This window comes from Haliaeetus albicilla, chromosome 12 (genome assembly GCF_947461875.1).
Source record: "Haliaeetus albicilla chromosome 12, bHalAlb1.1, whole genome shotgun sequence".
In the NCBI taxonomy this organism is placed as follows: Eukaryota; Metazoa; Chordata; class Aves; order Accipitriformes; family Accipitridae; genus Haliaeetus; species Haliaeetus albicilla.
In genome coordinates, this window is record NC_091494.1 from 24577542 (window position 1) to 24596732 (window position 19191).

A 19191-nucleotide genomic window follows, 5' to 3' on the forward strand; every position below is an offset into this window, starting at 1 on the left:
ATATTTCTTTCTGAGAAGTTTCTCTGCTAATTTGTCAACTGCCTTTTATGATCAGAAAGAAAATCTCCAACTTCTGTTTTCAGCATTGAGTACTAATGAGGGTGATAACACAAGCTTTGAAGAGTTGGAGTATTATTTAGTCACTGGATTAGTATAAATAAGGGATAGCCACTGTAGAGGAAGGGAAAACCTAATTCTTTCAGGATGAACTTTTGATTTCAACAGACGTGAATTTGAGATAAGGATGCAACCGAGTCAGTTAACCACGCTGATTTTTGTTCTGCATCTGAGGCCTCTGTGTTCTGACTTGTGGTAATAGTGCTTCTTCATATCACGAGGTGTAAGAACTTCTTCCAAAATAACTTATATGCAAGGCTGCCTGTTGTTTTTTTGGGGTTTTTTGGTTTTTTGTTTTTGTTTTTTGTTGGTGGTTGTTTTTTACCAGTGTCAAGAGTTTGACCCTTGGCAGCTACATAAAAAAGTGCAGTCAGTACCCAAGTGCATATATGGTTTCTATACTGGGGCAACATGCAAGGACTTATCTGCAAATTCTTTCTAATTTTCCTCTGTAGGTTTACTGTATTATACTAGTGCAGGATTTGGGACTTTACTGTCATTTTTCTAACATAATGTAATTTAGGAGTGCATCTCCTAGTCTCTTCAGATTAGCCCTGTGTGTTCTTTAGTCTGCTTGAAATGTTGTTGTTTTGGTGGTTTGGGGTTTTTTTGTTTGTTTGTTTTTAAAATTTTCTTTCTCGGGAAAAAGTTATTTAGCCAGAGAGGGGAGCATATACCTTTTTGCAGCAAAAATATCTTCTTTAAGTTTATGGCTGTGTTCTGGATGGGAAAGTTAAGTCAGTCGGATGAAGTATTCACAAGCTCAATATATGTAAGATAGAGTGATGTATTCTCTCTGTTGGATTCCAGGAAAAAAAATTGTGTGTACAGTATTTCAGAGAGATACTCCACAGTTTCGTTTTTTGCAACTGGTTGCATTTTAGATTTGCTCTGCCTGTATGGTAACTTTGTAGTCTATTAGCTATTGTTCTTTAGGCAATTAAGAGATCATTCCTGGTTGGGTTTGGATGGTTTGCTTCCCACTGTAAGTAAATAATGTCTTTAATTTAGAAAAACATTCCTTTTCAGTGGAAAATTATCTACTTTTTTGCTTTACAACAGAGCTGAATGGGTTCAATGGAGAGTATGATGTGATCTGGAGCAGATGCAATGGCAGGTACAGCATAGGTAGGGAGGAAGGTGGGAGAAGAGATGAGATGGGGAAAGGGTAAGACTCCTGTATTTAAGCAGTAGCAAGTTGCCAGAAGCTCACTGCTTCATGTAATTTCACCATTGACAGATGCTTGTGGCATGATAGAGGTGAAGTTACAGCACCAGCATTTTGGAAATGTGCTGAAAGACCAACGTAAAATGGCTTCTCTTTATTGAGCCTATGTAGAAATACAATTTTAACAGATAAAAATTACCAAAAAAACCCCCTAAAAATGTCAAATATATGCTAAACCAATTTAGAGTAGTCCCATTTTATGGAGTTATAGCTGATGTATATATCTTAGTTAACATTTTAGTAATTCACTTGCCTCTTTGAATATAACAGATGGTATTTATCGTGATGTAGGCTCACCGTGAAACTAGTCTTGACCCACTGTGTTCCTGATATGCATGACAGGAGGTTTTTTTGCAGTGCTAGAAGGAAAGCTAATTCTACACAGCTGAGAAGCTGTATAAGGGAAGAAACAAATCTACTGCTACTTATTTTCAGTACTGGGTGGATGGCAATGTTGTAAATGATTAAGTGAAATTGATGAGACATCTTCCTCTTATAGTTGCTGCCTGTTCAGTTTTGGCATAGGAATTGCTTTTATATGCCCAGAGCTTGGTATCTTCTGTTGCTGCTGGAACGTTTGTGTGAAAACATAGTAGGAGGGAGAGCACTGGCATCTTAAATGAATACTAGAATTTTTTTTGATATGTGCCTTTATGTCTTTCACTGTACATGTTGTTGTAGATGTGAATGCTCTGTTGTTGTCCTGTACCTATTCGGTTTTAATTTTTTGTCCCTTTTATGTGTTTTTGTTGGTCCCATTTTTTCTTAAGTTCTGTAGCATTTCCTTGTTCCCCCCCCCCCCCTTTTTTTTCCCCATTCAATTTCTAAAGAGTCTGTCTATCAATAAATTGTTGTCGTCTTTACCTATTTCTTACCATGAGTTTTTGTTATAATAATTTTTTTCTTTCGTAGCTACTTGGTAACTAGTAACTGATATGGGTATAAGGAATATGGTTTTTCAGCTGTCTTGGCAGAGTCATAGACTTTTGAATAGATGGAATTGGAAGTTACGGATTTTCATTTTAATGTAAGCTTAGTTTTCTATCAGTAGTATACTTGGGGATGGTCCATTCCCTGCCATTTGGTATTTTTAAGGGAGAAGATCTTGTGACAGATGGCCTGTAACCACTTTTAAAGGATACTGTGTGGCATTTTTGAGCTGGGATTCAATCGCTGTTATCTTTGACTTTTGTTCTGTTTTGAATCTGTTCTACAGCATTGGAAGAAAAGAGGTGCATAGGGAAAACAGAATTGTTTGAAACACTCAAAATGTTCAGAACACACACAGGTCTGTGGAAAAAAAAAACTTTCTTCTTTATCAGGATCAGGCACTATTGGTCTTATGGGTTTCTTAAATTAATTTCTGCATCCCTCTGAAATATGGTAGGTGAACACAGCTGATGTTGGTGAGGACAGTGAAACTTTGCTTATGGTTGCTGATCTCCTGCATTTACTCAAGAGAGGGTGAGCGTAATGTTTCCTTTAAGCCTCATGAAAGAAAAAAAATGTATCTTCTGTTGAAATTCCATAACAACATTTTCATACAATTTCAGAAATAGAAATTCTCATTCAAAAAAATTCTTTGTCTCTTGCTCTTGGAGAATATGGTCTTTTTTCACATCAGATAAGAGGTTTTGTTCTGTTTTACAATAAGGTTTCATTCGTCTTATTTTTTCATAATTACTTGAGTGAAAGCTAGTGCTCTTGCACAGGTTAGATGGACTATATAGGAATATTGAAAAAAGTGAAATTTTCATTCAGTGTGTGCTTTGAATTCTTGAAATATTAGGATCATATATTTAGTTTTACAAAGCCATAATGGCACAGTTGAAGATTGTTATGCTGAAGTACTCTCTATAATTTGAAGGACTTGCTGTAGGTGTTACAGCATTTGATGCTCTAATGTTTATGGACTTTTTTTCTGTATCACATTATTCTTGGCAAGTAATTATTTTTCCTGAAGAAAGAAGTAGACTACTTCTGCAGAGTAAAATGGGAAGAATTTCAGGTTTTATCAGGATTTGGTATCCATATGGTCAACAAAATGTTTTAATGTATAAAAGACAATTTGAGACCTTGAACATTCATCCTTTTTTGATCCAGAGGAAAAGAGGGAAATGAGCAGGCACTCATACTCAATCTTCTTTAGTGTAGGGCATGTTACGATTATTACAGATTATCTACAAGGTAAACTTCCATGGTGGGTCCTTCTGTCCCTCAAGAAGGCCTCAGAAAGCAGCAGTTGTTCAGTTGTTCCTTCTCTTCCAGCCTCGCCTTTTCTGGGAGTCAAGGGTTGAAGACAGGCTCTTCTTGCCTGTTTAACTCGACTTTCTCTTTTCCACATTTTGATGTTCCTTGAGCAATACAGCAAAGCAGGGTTTATTTCACCTACACTTGGCTGTGGGTGGGTTGTGCACGTTCTGTCATATCACCTCATCAAACTGAGGTGATTTGATTTTTAGGAGCCTGTCTAAAATGTGACCTACTTTGCTGGTTGGCATCTGTGCCCATGAGAATTTTGGATAGGTGTCAGATAATGAGCCTCTTCTGTGCTGTATACTTTAATCCAGTTTTCAGTATAGTATAATGTGCTGTGTAGGGCTTGGATTATACCCCAAATATTGACAGCTGTCCTTGAAATATGCAATAATCTGCAATAATAATCATAACTAAAAAGTATTAAAAAAAACTATCCTAAACTATATAATGTAATTACTGTAAACATACTCATCTTGTGAAAAGACTGCTGTATTGGAATAATCATAATTGTTTCCTGGTGTAAGTTACAGGAAGTGATTTGGATTTTTGTATTAAATCTCTTAACATGGAAAATGCTGACTCTAATAGGAAGTAATGTTTGTGATGGCTTGGTGTGATAGTGGTCATGTCACAGTTTTGACACAAACAAGACAGAAAGTAGGTAAATGTATGTACTGCAACTTAACAGTAGTGTAAATAAGCCAGTTTAATCTTACAGAAACTGTTTTCAGTGCATCATCTTGCATTAAAATACCAAACAGGCATTCTGCTTCTCTGCCTTTTCACAAAATTTTAATGAAGAGCTGTTATAGGAGCAATACATGTTCTTCAGTCACAGACATATATAGTGTAAGAGATGTGATTGTCAGATCATAGCTTTGAGTAAGCATGTAGAGCTCATCTGCACATGTAGAGCCTGCAGCGTAAAGAAGCAGATGCATCTCCACAGCCAGATGGAGCATATGCCAAGAGACAAGTGTAACAGTGTAGGGAGCATAAACAGAAAAGTTGGTGTTGAAACACTGTGTTTATAAACCAAAAGCTTTTTGGTTTTGTTTTTTTATCCAGTTTTCTCCACCTCCCCAGCATTGCTGCTTTTCCAGGCTATGGATTACCAACATGTATTTTGAACTGTTATTGGTGTGCCACACAGTATAATAGTTTGTTAACCACAGGACGTTATGGTATTTTGGTACCACTTGAATTGGTTCATAGCTTCTTTTTTTAAATCTAGGTGAACTTCATATGAAATTGAAGATCTGGGAATTGTGTCTCAATATACATGGATACACACATACAAAATTAGATGAGAAAGATGTTCAATTAATTGGTCCTATTTCCTTCCTTGGTGGATACCTGGTGTATCTAGATGCAATCTAGATATGCATTTGGCAAGCAATTTGGGCTTCCATATTTTGCTATTCAGAGCTAAAAAAGTAAGATGGTGGAAATTGGATCACATCCTTCAAAAATACATTTCTTTGAAATGTTTCATAAGAGAAGTTACATGGTAAGTTTTTAAACATATTTTTAAAAAGGAAGAGAATGCTCTACAACCACTTTCAGCTGCAAATGAAAATTGATGCTTAATGTAACTGACTAAAACCTCCAAATATACATGAAATATTAACACAGCTTTACAGAACGGAGATAGTGCTGAGAGGTGATACCATGAATGTTGATGATTAGACACACACTAGAGATTGTAGGGAGGTTGACAATGTTGATTAGTTAATATTGTTTTGCATTCCTTCATATTTGATAGATGGCGAATTGCCAGAAGTGGGCTAGACTTGGCGGGGGTGGGGGATGGTATGCGGGGAGAAAGCAAAAAGCTTTGGGCTGATAGAAGATGACGTATGAGTACTGTGTACAGTATTAACATGTGGTTTTGCTGTTTGGACTACTTGCTTTGGTCTCCAAATAGCATGGACCGCACTGTGGAAATAAGTGCTATAGATTCAAAAGAAGGAAGAAGCTTAAAAATGGTTTCAGTGAAGTAAGGAAATGACTTTGTGATCTGCTCATGATGTTGAGAAAATGTAGGCATTATTGCACTTGATTTGCTAAATGATTATGTAAATGTAATTATACTGCATATAACATTTCAAATAATTTGAGATGGCACACAAATGCCTTTGAGACATTTTAAGGAGGTGATTGATGAGGATTTATGTATGGTTAAGGACTAAAATCTCACTTTTAGCTTAAAAAGAGAGAAAATGCATAAAACCTGAAGTGGTCTGGAATATGATTCATGAAAAAGATACATAAAAATATATGTGTGTGTATCTATATATATGTACAGTGGCTTGAATCTATTTTTTTCTGGAAGAAGTGTTTACTATAAACCTGGCTTGTAAACAGGTTCTGCTTTGGGGTTTTATTTCCCACTCAGGGTTCAGGAAGAAACAGCTTCCTTGAAAAGCTTAAAATGTGGTCAATGTAGCGAATAGTTATGTTGAGTATAGTGACAGAACACACCTGTGGATTTTGTGCTGAGCAGAACAGTTACTACTCCTAATGGTGTCTCTTTTTTTTTTTTTTTTTTTTTTGGTGATTTGGGAGGTTAAGTTCAACACTTAATCCCCAAAGTTGTTTTATTTGAGCTGTTTACTGTTATCATTAGTTTTCCCATATCTGCATTTGGTAATACTGTTCTACTTTAAAATATTCTTTTAATTCTTTGGCTATGCTGAAATTGCTTTGGACATACTGGTGACTAATGTTAAAATGACTTTTTTTTTAAATGGTAGGTTGTTGGTGACTTTAAGAAAGTTTACAGTGATATAAAAAAGTTTTTTGTTCCTAGTTAATGTCATTTTGCATTCCTTCATTTGTGATACATAAAGAATTGCAAAAAGTAGGATAAACTTAATTTGTTTTTTAAATAGCTTTGGCTTGCCTGCAAATAATCTACAGCTACACTTTTCTTGTGTCGAAACCAGTGATAAAATTTAGTGGTTTAGGGTTAAGAACACTAGATTTCTTCTACTTCTTAAAGTGCTGGTGTTTTAAATTTACTATGCTGTACTGGTATTCTGAATTTTGATGAATTCCATCTTTAGTCACTAATTAAAGCATATATATATACGAAGTTTGTCTAGAATGCATCTTAATATATTAAGTTCCTGAAGTCTCCTGCTAATAATGGTTGTGCTTAGCTATTGTATTACCACTAGTAATTTTATGTAGTTCCAGTTCAGATCTGTTCTACAACAGTTGGATGACAGTTATACTAGTGAGATTATCTTGAAGCTGTGAAATGAAATTTGCTGTGGTGTTCTCCTTATTTTTGTTAATAAACTAACAGAAAAAGCTAATCACTTAACTGGTGAATGACAGCTTACTTGGCTGTACATCAGTAGAATCTCAAATCAAATTAGATGGCTCTTCAGGAGGCTGTGCTGCTGTGAAGACCAGAATCTTAAATCTATGTCAAATACTAGTAGAGGGCCTTTGTGTGGTACCTGTCTACTGAAAACTCTGCAGAAGCAGCCCTGCAATAGGTGATGTGGATGTATTTTAAGAACCAAGATAACTTTGTACTTCATGTAGAAGACACACCAAGAGTTTGAGTTGGTCATAATAGCATGTTTTCATCTTTGAGAAATTTTTTCCCCCCATTTATGTGAATCTCTCTTTAAAGAGAAATGAATGATATCACAGGTCCAAATATCATTAGTAAAAAGGAAATAGCTAAATCTTTCCTGTCCTCATTACAACCTATCAGTGTTTTGACCTGGCTGTTTTAATGAAGTGGTTAATTGTCCTGTGAACTAGATGCTTGGCCAGCATTTTAAATTCTGTTTGTAGACCAGAGATCATTTCTTCCTCTCCTTTTCCGCTGCCTTCTTACAGTTACCTGATGATAACTAATATACTAAACTTTCTCCCTTCTTCTCCTTCCTGCCTCCATTAAATGTTGTTAAGTTTTTTTCCTGAATTTGACATGAAACCCAAAATAAGAATAAATAGATGTAGCTTAATAGATATAGTAAATGAATTGTTAAAAGTCATAGTCTGGAAGAAGCAAGTTCTGAGCAGAGCTGGAGTAGTACTTGTTGGGGTGGTTAGATAGCAATCTTTCTGAGCACAGATAACAGTTTTCCTTAAAACAACTTAAAGTATGGCTTGATTCAGTTCCCATCACTACCTATGTCTGTAGCTACAAGATACTCATAATCAGTAAAGTTCACAGAGATGTGCTTTAGTTCTTAGAACAGTTCTGATTGACAGACATGACTATGGGCATGACTGTTCAGTGTCCTGACCTGCCCCTGCCAGTCAGAGGTATAAGCCTGTCATTGTAATACTAAAGTGTAGACTACATCTAAACAGAAAGTAGTACTATTTAAAGGTTCTTCCCTTAGTTTCTAGTGGTAACATGAGTTGTTAATATTTCAGTTTGGATGATGCAAGCATTTTCTAGGTGTCTCATTGAACTCCAGACATATTAACCATTAAAGACAGCAGTAGCTAACAATGTTAATGAATATAATGAATATTTTGGATTCTAATTACGTAAGGTTAACTACTTTTTAGTTTGTGTGAGGTTTTTTTTTTGGTGCTTTCCTTCGCAGTGTGCAGTATTTAGCTGTAACTGGAATAAATAAAAATATTCAACAGCCCAAAGCCCTAAGAGCAAAACTTGTTTTCACTGTACCCATGTAACTTACTAGGATGAGGTTTGACTAAAGAAAACTTTTGCTTTTGCTCATTTTACTGTAGAAAACATAGGCTGTTGTGCTTTTGAATGAGGCCTTACGATGTAAAACTGGCCATTAGGTGGGATCTGTGTTGTTTTTTTGTCTTATGGCTATTTTAAGTATTTCTCATGTGTTTCCAGTGAAAACTACCCTTGACTTCGGTTTATATTGCGAATTAGCAGATAGTAGTAGCATATTTACTCTATCCTTCCTCACTAATCTTTATTAAAATATAAACTTTGAACTGTAGAAGCTAAAATATGTCAAATGTTCTAGACATTTTAAAAGATGCACTTTCAAGTGGAGTAACGAAGAGTATTTTGAGAGAGTCTTTAGGGATACATATTGCATTTGGGATACTTTGGTCCATGAGGGTTTGTTGGAGTGATTCCTACATCCTATACCTCTTACTTGCCATCCTCCTTTTAGAAGCAAGGGGTGATTAAGGCTCCAAGTTTGTATATTTGTTTGTAGTACAGACTTGGACAACAGATTCCAAAGATTCAAAACTTAATGGAAGCAGCTATTTTTTTTAATATTGCACATAGCTTCTATTCTTGGTGAATAACACATACCTCTCATTTTCTTTGGAGACTGTTTTTAGTATTTATTTAAATAGGTGCTGCCGGTTAGCTACATAAACCCAGTGATTCTCCTCTGTTATGAAGTTCTGTATTTATTTCCCAGCTGTGCAAGTGATATTTTTCCAACTGATTCTGCAGTGTGTTTGGAGAATGTTTTTATTTTTGAAATTTGTAGGGCAGACACACAAAGTCCAGTTCTGACACCCACTGCTTGGGAAACACATATCAAAGATCTGCTGCTGGATTTAGCTGTTCTGGAGATGTTGTGTTAAGTAGCATTGAAAATCGATTCCAAGAAAATCTGCAACAGCTCACTGCTTGTTAATGCTGGAGTTCATGCAGGCAGTCACACAAAGACATAATTATTTACTTGTATTAACAAGTTCTTCAAGCAGTGCTGGTCTTTATTCTGCAGCCCTTGTGTTGCTGCAGAATTTGGTGCTTTTGAAATTCTGTATTGACAGTTAGAAGAGTATATTTTTACTTTGCAATTTCAAAGTGAGGACCATGGCATCTGTTAATCTAGAGTGAGTGACTTTACACAAGCTGTGCATGGGAAGAACAGACCCCAGAACAATGCATCTCCTGGAACTACAGTGAGATAAATAACTGTTCTTTCTGATGATACTCTTGATTTCAGTGGAGAGTTAATGTAAGCCCAGCTTTTGATTTCCAAGTTCATGGGTTTGGTAGTGTCTTCAGCTGTCCACCCTGCCAATCTGCCAGTGATTAATCACCTTGCAGAAGGGACAGCAGAAGTGCTAGCTTCTTGGTCATTACTGTTCATCAACCAGTGTTTTAGCATAAACTGTCAAAAAGGAGGGAGAGCGTCATCTATAGGATGCTTTGCTCCTACTTGCCTGTTGGACCTCAGCATGTTTACATGCTGTGTTTCTGTTGAGAAGTTTCTAGTAATTTGCTTTTGAATAATCTTAATGTTTGGGCCTTAAACTGATGGTGGTTCTGCAGAAGAGGGCTGGGGGAGTCTCTAGCCTTCAAGAAGAAATGTCCTAGATCTTCATACTGTCATAAAACCTCCCAGTCATGTGGGTGCAGTGAGATACTTCTGATCATATGATGGAGATTGTGGTTTGTTCATTGCCAGTGTTTTACTCCAAGTAGTGTGGCCTATCTAGGCTGTAACATTCTCAATGCTCATCTGAACAAGGGACTTCGTGTTGGTCTTTTCACCTGGTATGTTTTGTATAGTAACTGGTTTTGTCACCTGAATAAAGAAGGTATTTATGGTGGTAGGTCTTGTGGTACACACCTATGAATCTTCTAACAGCGCTTATTGTATCATATCTTTCTTGTTCTTCATCATACTTATAAATCAATACACATACAGTGTTAATGTCTTTTTGTCACTTACCAGTGATAGTTTTTACATCCTGTTAATGTCCTATTAGTGATGTAAAATTTCATGTGGGAGCTTACATGTCTGCAATTTATAGGATAGACTATGGAATGCTAGTTAAGTTAGTTAAATTGGCAGTAGTGTGAATTTTAACATTTAAATGATGTTTTACTGTAATTATTTTTCAGTTACTTTCAATAGCAAGTGAATAATATATTTTTAATTAAAAATTCCCAAATTATTTGGGAATATTTTGAACATTTTTTAGATCAAAGGTCTTCTAACTGTAACAAAGCAGTGCCATTAAAAGCCCTGCTCTTTTTTGCATTAACTTAAAATACAGTACTTGCCGAGTAAAGTGACTTGTTAAAAAGAAAAAAAAAAAATCAAGCATGCCAGAGCCAGTCTTTATCCAACATTGACATGAATTACACATGGTAAAGTGTACTCATATTTTACTGTCCCTGATTCCTGTACAGTCTTTTCTCTCTGCCTCTCTAGGTCCCACCTTTGATTTCCCCACATCTTTGATTTCCCACCCCCTTTTCAGGTTAGGTGAGAACAGTCTTCAAAGAGGTGTTTTGGCTTTTGAATAACTCACTCTAAGTGCAGGTTATGCAAGGAAAACATATTAAGTGTATTTCTTTGACACATAACTGAGAAGTTCAGTGTTCAAAACATGAGTCGTGACATGCTTATTACAGCGTTGTGTCTTGAAGTCCTACATTCTAATTATTTTAATTCAGTAAAAATAGAGACGTATCTGCTTGAACCCTACTTCTTTATTTCTAGAGAGGCTTGCTGCTTCCTGCTGTACATACTTCTCTCAGTGTTTTCAAGTACCAGCTTTCAGTTGCCTTATTCAACTTCCTTTTGTTGTTGTTGTTAAGTATTCTGCAGTAGTGTTATGAAATGGGATAATGCTTGTATGCTGTGCATGCACATGCCATACCTGTTCAGAGTGCACACGTGTGCCCACACATACTTCTAGCTTTTTGTCTATAGAGTTGGACACCTTTTTGGGTGAAATAAAATGGCAGTTCCATACCAATATTAAAGATAATTGAAGCTTGTTCTGGTAGACATTAGTGTAGTAGTTCCCACAATCTTACATGTGAATGGTATTTTAACAATTGTATAAATCCTTAGAATCTGCTCAACATGTTCTTTGGGAATAGTTGATATTTGTGTTGTAATTACTGTTTTGATAATACTAAGTTATCTTGAGTACCAAGACTTTGAAATAGTTTCTGTTATCCTTTCTAATTTTCAAGCTGTAAGGAGAAATTCAGGACAAGAAATGTTTGAAATAGCAGTACTGTATAGGCAGGTAGACCAAAAGAAACCCATTCTTTTTATATCATTGAATTGTAATCAGACTTCAGAAAATTTTTCTTGACAAACTATGAGTAGGAGATAATATTTTTACTAAAGAACTTCTAAAAGATTATGAAGGATATTATGCAGATGGGTTGCTACGCTTGGAAACTTTTCATGTTCCATATGGCTTATCTGCAATATATAGTTGCTGAAGGGAGGCATTCAGTCAGCTACTGCTGTTGCTGATTTATATTTTAACCATTGCAAGTGTGTGAAGAGGTAGGATGTGTATGTACATATACATGTTGTCACTTGAGTAAGGATTGAAAAAAGCATTAATGTACCATACAATATCTCTTTGAACATTCTGACATAAAACTGTGTTTTGCCTTTTTTTACCATTAATTTTGTTTGTTGAAGACTGCATTCCCTGAAAGGACTGTAAAATATGCTTAATTTATATGCTAAGGAATAGTTTCTGCTTCCTGAAGATAAACATCGAGCTACTTTGTCTTTTGTTTTTAATAAAAAGATTGAATAAGATTGACTTAGACTGGCAATTTTGTACTCTTTAATGGAAAAATGTAGTTGATGGTACTTTCTATAAAACAGGTGAAATGAAAACCTGCCCAGCGATATAAAATTTCATAATCTAGTAAGTGGTATAGAAAGTGAAACAAAGACAAATGCATCAAATATCAGACTTTGAGAGCTTGGCTTAGCTTTCACTGTGGAAATAGTATTATCAGTGCTAATGGATTACTAATCATTTTAAGTCTCAAGAAGTTTGTTTAGGAGTGAGCAGTCCAGTTTATGTGTAGGTCAGCAACTGCATTATAAAGTCCACAGTTTACAGATGGTGTTTCTCTAAAATCACATATACAAGCAGCTTCCCTTTCTATACCTTCTAGTCCAGTGCATTGTGTAATATTCTAGGGGTGAAAAGAATGGATTTTATAGCCCATAAAATAGTTACTCTTTAGTAGTTGCTTGTGGTTTTTCTATATAAAATAATGTTTCACAGCAAAGATGCTTCAAGCTAGAATTTAAGCCTCATATCATATCATGTCTAAAAACCTTTTGTATGTGTTATTTTATATAAAGGAGAGTTTGAATTCTGAGTACCATCTTTATCATATCTTGGAGGAATTTGACAGCTAGCTTTCATGTTTGGCAAGCGAGGGATACATGTTAAAATTTGCCAGATATTGGAAGTGCTCCAACATTTGAAACAAGACCGTGTCTTTTCTTAGAGTGGTATATAACAGGGACACTGATAAAATTTCAAATCATGAACATTTTTCATCTGTAAATGAACATAGCAGAGCATTGCTTAAAGGGCTCTTCCCTGTGTTTTATGGCCTAGTGCTAGGCAGGCTTGTAACTTTCTTGTTTGTAAAACCCTGGAGTAAGTAATTAATGCTAAACCTCCTTTTTTTCCTAACATACTACAATATTTGGCCAAGAAATATAATCATTGTAGCAAACTTTAACGAAGTGCTTTACTCAGAAAGTTTTGCATAATATCAATTATTTAATTTTGAAATACCACTAGTGATTGAGCACAAGTATGGAAAATATTATTTCAGTAAGCTAAAAGTAGAGTAAGTAAATTTTTCAGATTTTATTTAGTATACATTATTTTTGTTGGGGAGCCTACCGGAAAGATTGGCGAGGCCTTGTTCTTTAAGAAGTTAAGCTCTCCGAGTTGCTTAGCTCATGGAAATGTCTGTCATAATCTAATTTGATCTCCTGTGCATTTCACTGAAGTTTTGAAAGCTGGGCAGCACTCCGCTTTACTGTGCTGTTTTGGGATGTATGTATTTGTGGCTATAATTAGAATTTGAAATTCTAACTGATAGCATAGCAAAATGTAATTGAAAATGTGTCAGGGATACTGAAAGCAATAGTATTAGGGCTAAACTTAAGTAGCCCCCTAACTCAAAGGAAAACAGCTTCATAATGAAATTTGCAGAGGCTTCAGTGGTTGAAGCTGAGAATATTAATAGAGCCTGAGGAAAATTTGCAAAATTTGTAAATATTACATAAAATAATCCAGTACATCTAACTATGAAGAAAGAAATTGAAGCCTACAGAAATAATTTGATGAGCTTCAAACACAAAACATGGTTACTGAGTTGAATTATATGTTTTTTCTCTGGCTGTTCACTTTTGATGTATACACTGCACTTAAGATTCACTCTTGCTTGTATTTTAGGCAGTGGTAAAATTCATATACCCAGCACTGGAGGGTCAAGCTCTGACTTTGCAGAACCATGTTGTTATTGTAGAGAAAAGAAACAGAAATTATGACACTTCTGAAGCCAAACTGACCTGCAGGAATTTTGAAAACTATAAATAGCTTTCAGTGACTAAGAATATTCCTGGGATACTTGAACATGTTTTATACATAATAGGGGAGAAATGACTTTATGTAAAGGATGATACACTGTAGTATTGTTCAGGGTGATGAAAGTGAAATATTTTGTGTTATAAAGGAAGGAAAATCTAGCCTGGTTTTAGGCTCAACTTCGTGGCAGTAGTATGTAACAGGAAGCAAATAATAAAGCAGTTGTCATGCTTTCAACATGATTTTTTGCTCTATGTGAAGTCTGTAGTTATACTTGCAGTTCTTGCCAGCTGAAGTCTCTCTCTGCTGTGGGAAGGGAACTGAACTGCATTAAAGGAATATGTCCTGTTTTCTCACTGATGTTTCACACAAAAGGAATGAAAACTGGGTGGGAGTGTGGTGCTGTGACTACCGTGTTTGTCCTTCGTTTTGTGAATATCTCAGAAAAAAGGTGCAGCTTTTTAAGTAGGATGTGATTATCAGTGGTGGCTGAGGCAATGGTTTGCTGCTGCCAGAAAGGACAGGCCATTCCTTCTGCCTACTTTGTATCTGTGGTGCTCAGCCCCATACATTGGAAAACCACTTTATTCCTGCTACAACTGAAAACAAACCCAGCAAAAGTAAGTTAAATAAGGAATGGCCAAGGAGAATTTTCTGTCATTTTAGTGAAGAAAAAATGACTTACTGCAGGCTTGAGCAAACATCAGAGTTGGCTTAAGGGTGGTCTCTAGGATCCTGTACTTCTTGTGGCAGGAAGTTGTTACTGTCAGTCAACTTGTCAAAGGACTCCCACAGAGAATTCAGCAGTTCCCTTTAAGCATGGGGAAGTAACCTTAAAGCATGAATCTCTAATCATCTGCAGAGATGGAATGTGGGACTGATCCTGAAGGCTACGGTATGGCTAAATAGCTCTCAGTTATCCTGGGATCTCTGTTTTAGGAATTACTTTTCTTTGTTTCTGAACATTGCTAGGAAAGGCCCTATTGCAACCTGGGCTAATGGTACTGGCTTTTGCATTTTATCAGTGAGACTGCAACTTCACAATCTTTTGCCCCAGTGATCTTACCGTTATTCCCATCACGGATAACAAAGTGATGCTCAGGCCCGTCCTTCCTGCGCAGACCTGCGTAAGCACTTGGTGACTGCATTTGTGGGTGAGGAGCCTTTGGAATCTGGTGCAAGTGGCAGCAGCATACTCTTCCTCTCCACTATTGCATGGCAGCTCTCTAGAGCATCAGGAAACTGTTTAGTTGGTTATCCTTTCGATAACCATGGTGTACATGCTTACTGGAGCAGCAGTAATATTTGGCAGTACTAGTGGAGCCTTTCTGTTACTTCAGGCCTGAGGAGTACTTAGACTTTTTAAAATTACAGTTTTTTTTAAAAAGTAATTATTCCAAATTTGTGCTGCTTCACAGCTTTTCTGTACTCCCACTGCGACAGCAGAAACAGAACTAGCCACAGGTTTTAAGCAAAGGTTTGCCTTTTCCAAGGGATATTACTTTTCATTTCAATCTTAGTTAAATTTTGGAAATGTTTTTCCTCATGATTTGGGATGAAGCACCAACAGAAATCCTGTTTGGCCAGCTCCAGTAGTAAGTGCAAAAATAGAGCTGTTAACATGATACGTACTAGCATTGATAGCAACAACCGTTTCCTTTTTGTGTAATATTACAGCAAACCCAAGACTGAAAATGTTTTGAATGAACTGACACTTTTTAGCACTTTGTAACACTTTTTACATATGAGGTCATCTTACTTTTTTGCTTTAAGGCAGAAAAATAATATTTCCTGGGGTGACAATGAGCATAATCAAGTTTTCTACAGTTTTACCAGAGCTGGTAAGGAGCCTAGATCACTAATACCAGTAGTCTTGGCTTTTTAACCACACTCACTGAATCAGAGCACAAAACATGCCGATTGTGCTTTTTTAGCCATTAGCAACATGTCCTTTCAGAGTCGGATATAAAAAACAGGATCTTTCATGGGGAGGAGTACAGTTGGGGGTTGTCACTTAACTTCATCTCTGGTAGCAGTAATCTCTGTTTGTTTGTGCAGAATTTCTGGTTTCCAGAGCTGCTGATGACCAGTATATTGAGCCAGTGTAAGTTTGTGTGAGAGAAGCTGTGTGCAGCTGGGTTGGGACAAGCCTTGGAGAAGGTTGTGACTTGATTTCATGCTGTGGAGACTCAGCAGGCTTAAAGCTCCTGCATTTCATGTTTCTCTGTTGGATTTTGTAAAAGGAAGCTTATGCTAAGATAATTACACTGTGATGGTTGAACATCATCTTTGCTTCCTCATGGATTGTACAATAAATTTTTGTATTTTCATACTTTTTGGTATCTATGTTATCAGTTTCAGTAAAATTTATGTTGAATTGTGGAGAGAAGCTAATTATTTTTTTGTTGTTTTGCAAAAAGCCCTTCTTCTGTTCCTTAGATGCTTCTTGTCAAGGCTAGTCCAGCTGTTCTCATACAATGTTTTCTAAGCTCTGCCATTCAAAAAAAAAAAAAAAAAAAAGTCAACATTAAACAAATAGTTACAATATTCACATATTTCAGTTTTACACAGTGGAACAAAAGCAGTTTAAAACTTCAGGGTCATTCTGCAGTATGAAGATGACCATGGCTGTCTGGAACACTTCTGTAGCAACTCTGTATGTCACACAACTATATTGTTGTGTTTGCTTCATTTTTAAAAAAAAAAAAGATTTCGTACCTGCCCTAGTCCCTCATAAATACTGTGTATTATTTTCTAACAAAAATCAGTATTTTTCTCTCATCAGTTAGTTATTCCAGTCTAATATCAAAGCTGCACAATCTTGGTTACTGAAGGCATAACATAGTGTACTGGCAAACATGTTGGAACAATTTCCAGTAATTTTGGCTAAGTCTAGAGGAAGTGGAAAGTAATACAGATTAACTCAAAAGGCTACACATTCCCTTAAATGAGCTGGAAAACAGGACTTAACACCAGAAGGTAATTGCAGTGAGCATCCAATAGCAAAACTTGAAATTTAATGTTCTTTTTCACTCTTGTTGTAACTAAATTTATGTTCTTTCTTTATTAGCCTCAACTGCAAAAACTCTGATTTTATTCTAAACAAGCTTGTGTGCCACAGCAGAGAAATAAAACTCTCTTCATGTTACACAAATATTTGGTCTCTCTAACTGGCATTTTTTTCCTCCACACCTCCCCCCATCTTCAGGGTTAATAAAATTTCAGCCTCCATGATAATATCTTGGAAGTAGCTCAGGGGGCGAGTTATTTACGTTAATGGGAGAAATAACAAGATTTAGCTGTAGAGAATCTTGAGGGTGGAGTCAGCACTTGTTTATGGAGTTTGGCTTTCCTGAGTCCCCACAGAGCGATTCCCAGTAGTCATGGCCTTTCTTGTTTTCTTTTGAGCAAGGGCCTGTTATCATGTCTCACTCCGTAGCCTGTGAGAAAGCTGAGGCTGGGCTGTCTCGCATAGGCTTCGCCTGGCTGTGTGAACAGATTACAGCATTCCGCTTGTTAGTACGAGCCACGGAGCAGAAATGTTCTACTGTTATGTTACTGGGCAATGATAAAGTTGGCAGTCTTTTTATGGTTAGGTCCTCAAAGTGGCAGTTCATGTTTTAGTGATAAGGAGACAGAGCTTTGGATATCAGACCCAGACGACTTATCTGTAACAGTGAACCGTGGCTTAAATCCTTCCACAATGACAGGAACCCCATCTGGAGTGAAGGTTTCCAGAATCTTAAACAGGAGATACTGAGGCATTTTCCTTCCTCATGAGTCAAAGCAGAGTTAACCCCATTGTTATAAAAAATAAATAAAAAAACCAGTCACCAAGAGGAAGGATGCATTTTTATATTTAACTAAATCTCTTCCTTTATATTAGAACTTTGAGTATAATTTTCAGATAGATCTGGGAGGATGAATTGGCAGCGTTATGCTTAAAAGCTTTCACTTGATTGTTTTAGAATATTGAAAGGAGCACTAATGAAACTCCCATGCTGCAATACTTAGAATTGTTGTAACGTGTTTATCAAAGGAGGTGAACTGGACAGTATGTGTATTTCTTGCAAGATTTTTCTTCATAGTATCTAACACAGCTTCTAATCATGTCTTGGGCACTGCATATGCATGTTGACGCTGAGCACCAAGTAAAGACGTATTTGGATTCTATTTACAGAATTCTGTGGGTTGCAGGGGTTAAGTGTAATCCAGACTATACTGTGTTAACATTTTCCCTGCTGATATCAAAGTGTAGAAGAGTGGCAGGCTGACTTGTTAGAAAGGGTGGGGAGAGGGATAACAGGCTCCGACCTTGAGAGGCCAAACAGCCGGCCCTTGTATGGCCAAGTCCATATACGTGTCCAGCTGATTGGTTAGAGGAGCAGGATCAGTGCCGTGACAGGTGTTGGAGGAAGCTACACCTGTTTTCCCCATATGCTGATTTAGTGATTACATTTTTGTGGGAGTTCCAGATACTGTGTGGGATACGCGGAGCAAGCCAAGAAACTTGAGAAGGAATTATAGCTTATGGTGACCTGTGATATTAAAGAATTTCAAATGGCGTAATTGAATTTTCAAGTACTGCTTTAAAACTGAAGTAGAAATAGGCAGTATTTTGCATATATATATGAATAGCGAGAAAGTCTTTTGTACTTTTTATTGTACTAAGAATTAGTAGATAGCACTCCAAGAAAAATACAGATGAATACTATAGTCTAAAACAGTTTGGTTTTTAAATCAGAAATTCAGTGTGTTATGGAAACATAGCTTCTATGGGAAAACAAATGCAATTTCTTTATGGTGCTGAGAACATCAGCTTGCAGATTTCAAATCTTTAGGGGGTTTTGTGTACAATTTATAGAATATAGATGATTTCTCACAAAAAGAAAACATACAACACTGCTAACGTGTAAATGTTTAAAAATTTATGTTGCTTTCCTTTTTAATTTTTTTTTTTAAATATTAAAGATTTTTCAATAGGTAATATTTTAAATCTTGTTTCGTTATAAATGAGAACTTGCAAAGAAAGATTTCTGATTGTGTAATAGGGTGAAAAAGAAAAACAACAAGGAATACAAATACCTCTTAAAATTTGATCACGAGACCTGTAGTTTCACATCCTTTCTTTCAGTAGCTTATTTGTAATGCCTAGGTTGTAGGCAAGTTTGGTTTTTTTTCCAGGCAATGTTGCTGTGAGTTCTCCATCAGAAAACAGGAAGTAGCTCAATGAAGCAGTTGCATCAAGTTAGCCTAAAGGAGTCTGA

At 36.4% G+C, this 19191-nt stretch overlaps 1 protein-coding gene across 9 annotated transcripts in view; it reads left to right on the plus strand.

Annotated features, from left to right (window-relative positions):
- The window catches only part of MEF2A (myocyte enhancer factor 2A), a 94361-nt gene that overhangs the window by 44525 nt on the left and 30645 nt on the right, over positions 1 to 19191 (plus strand). The window lies entirely within an intron of this gene.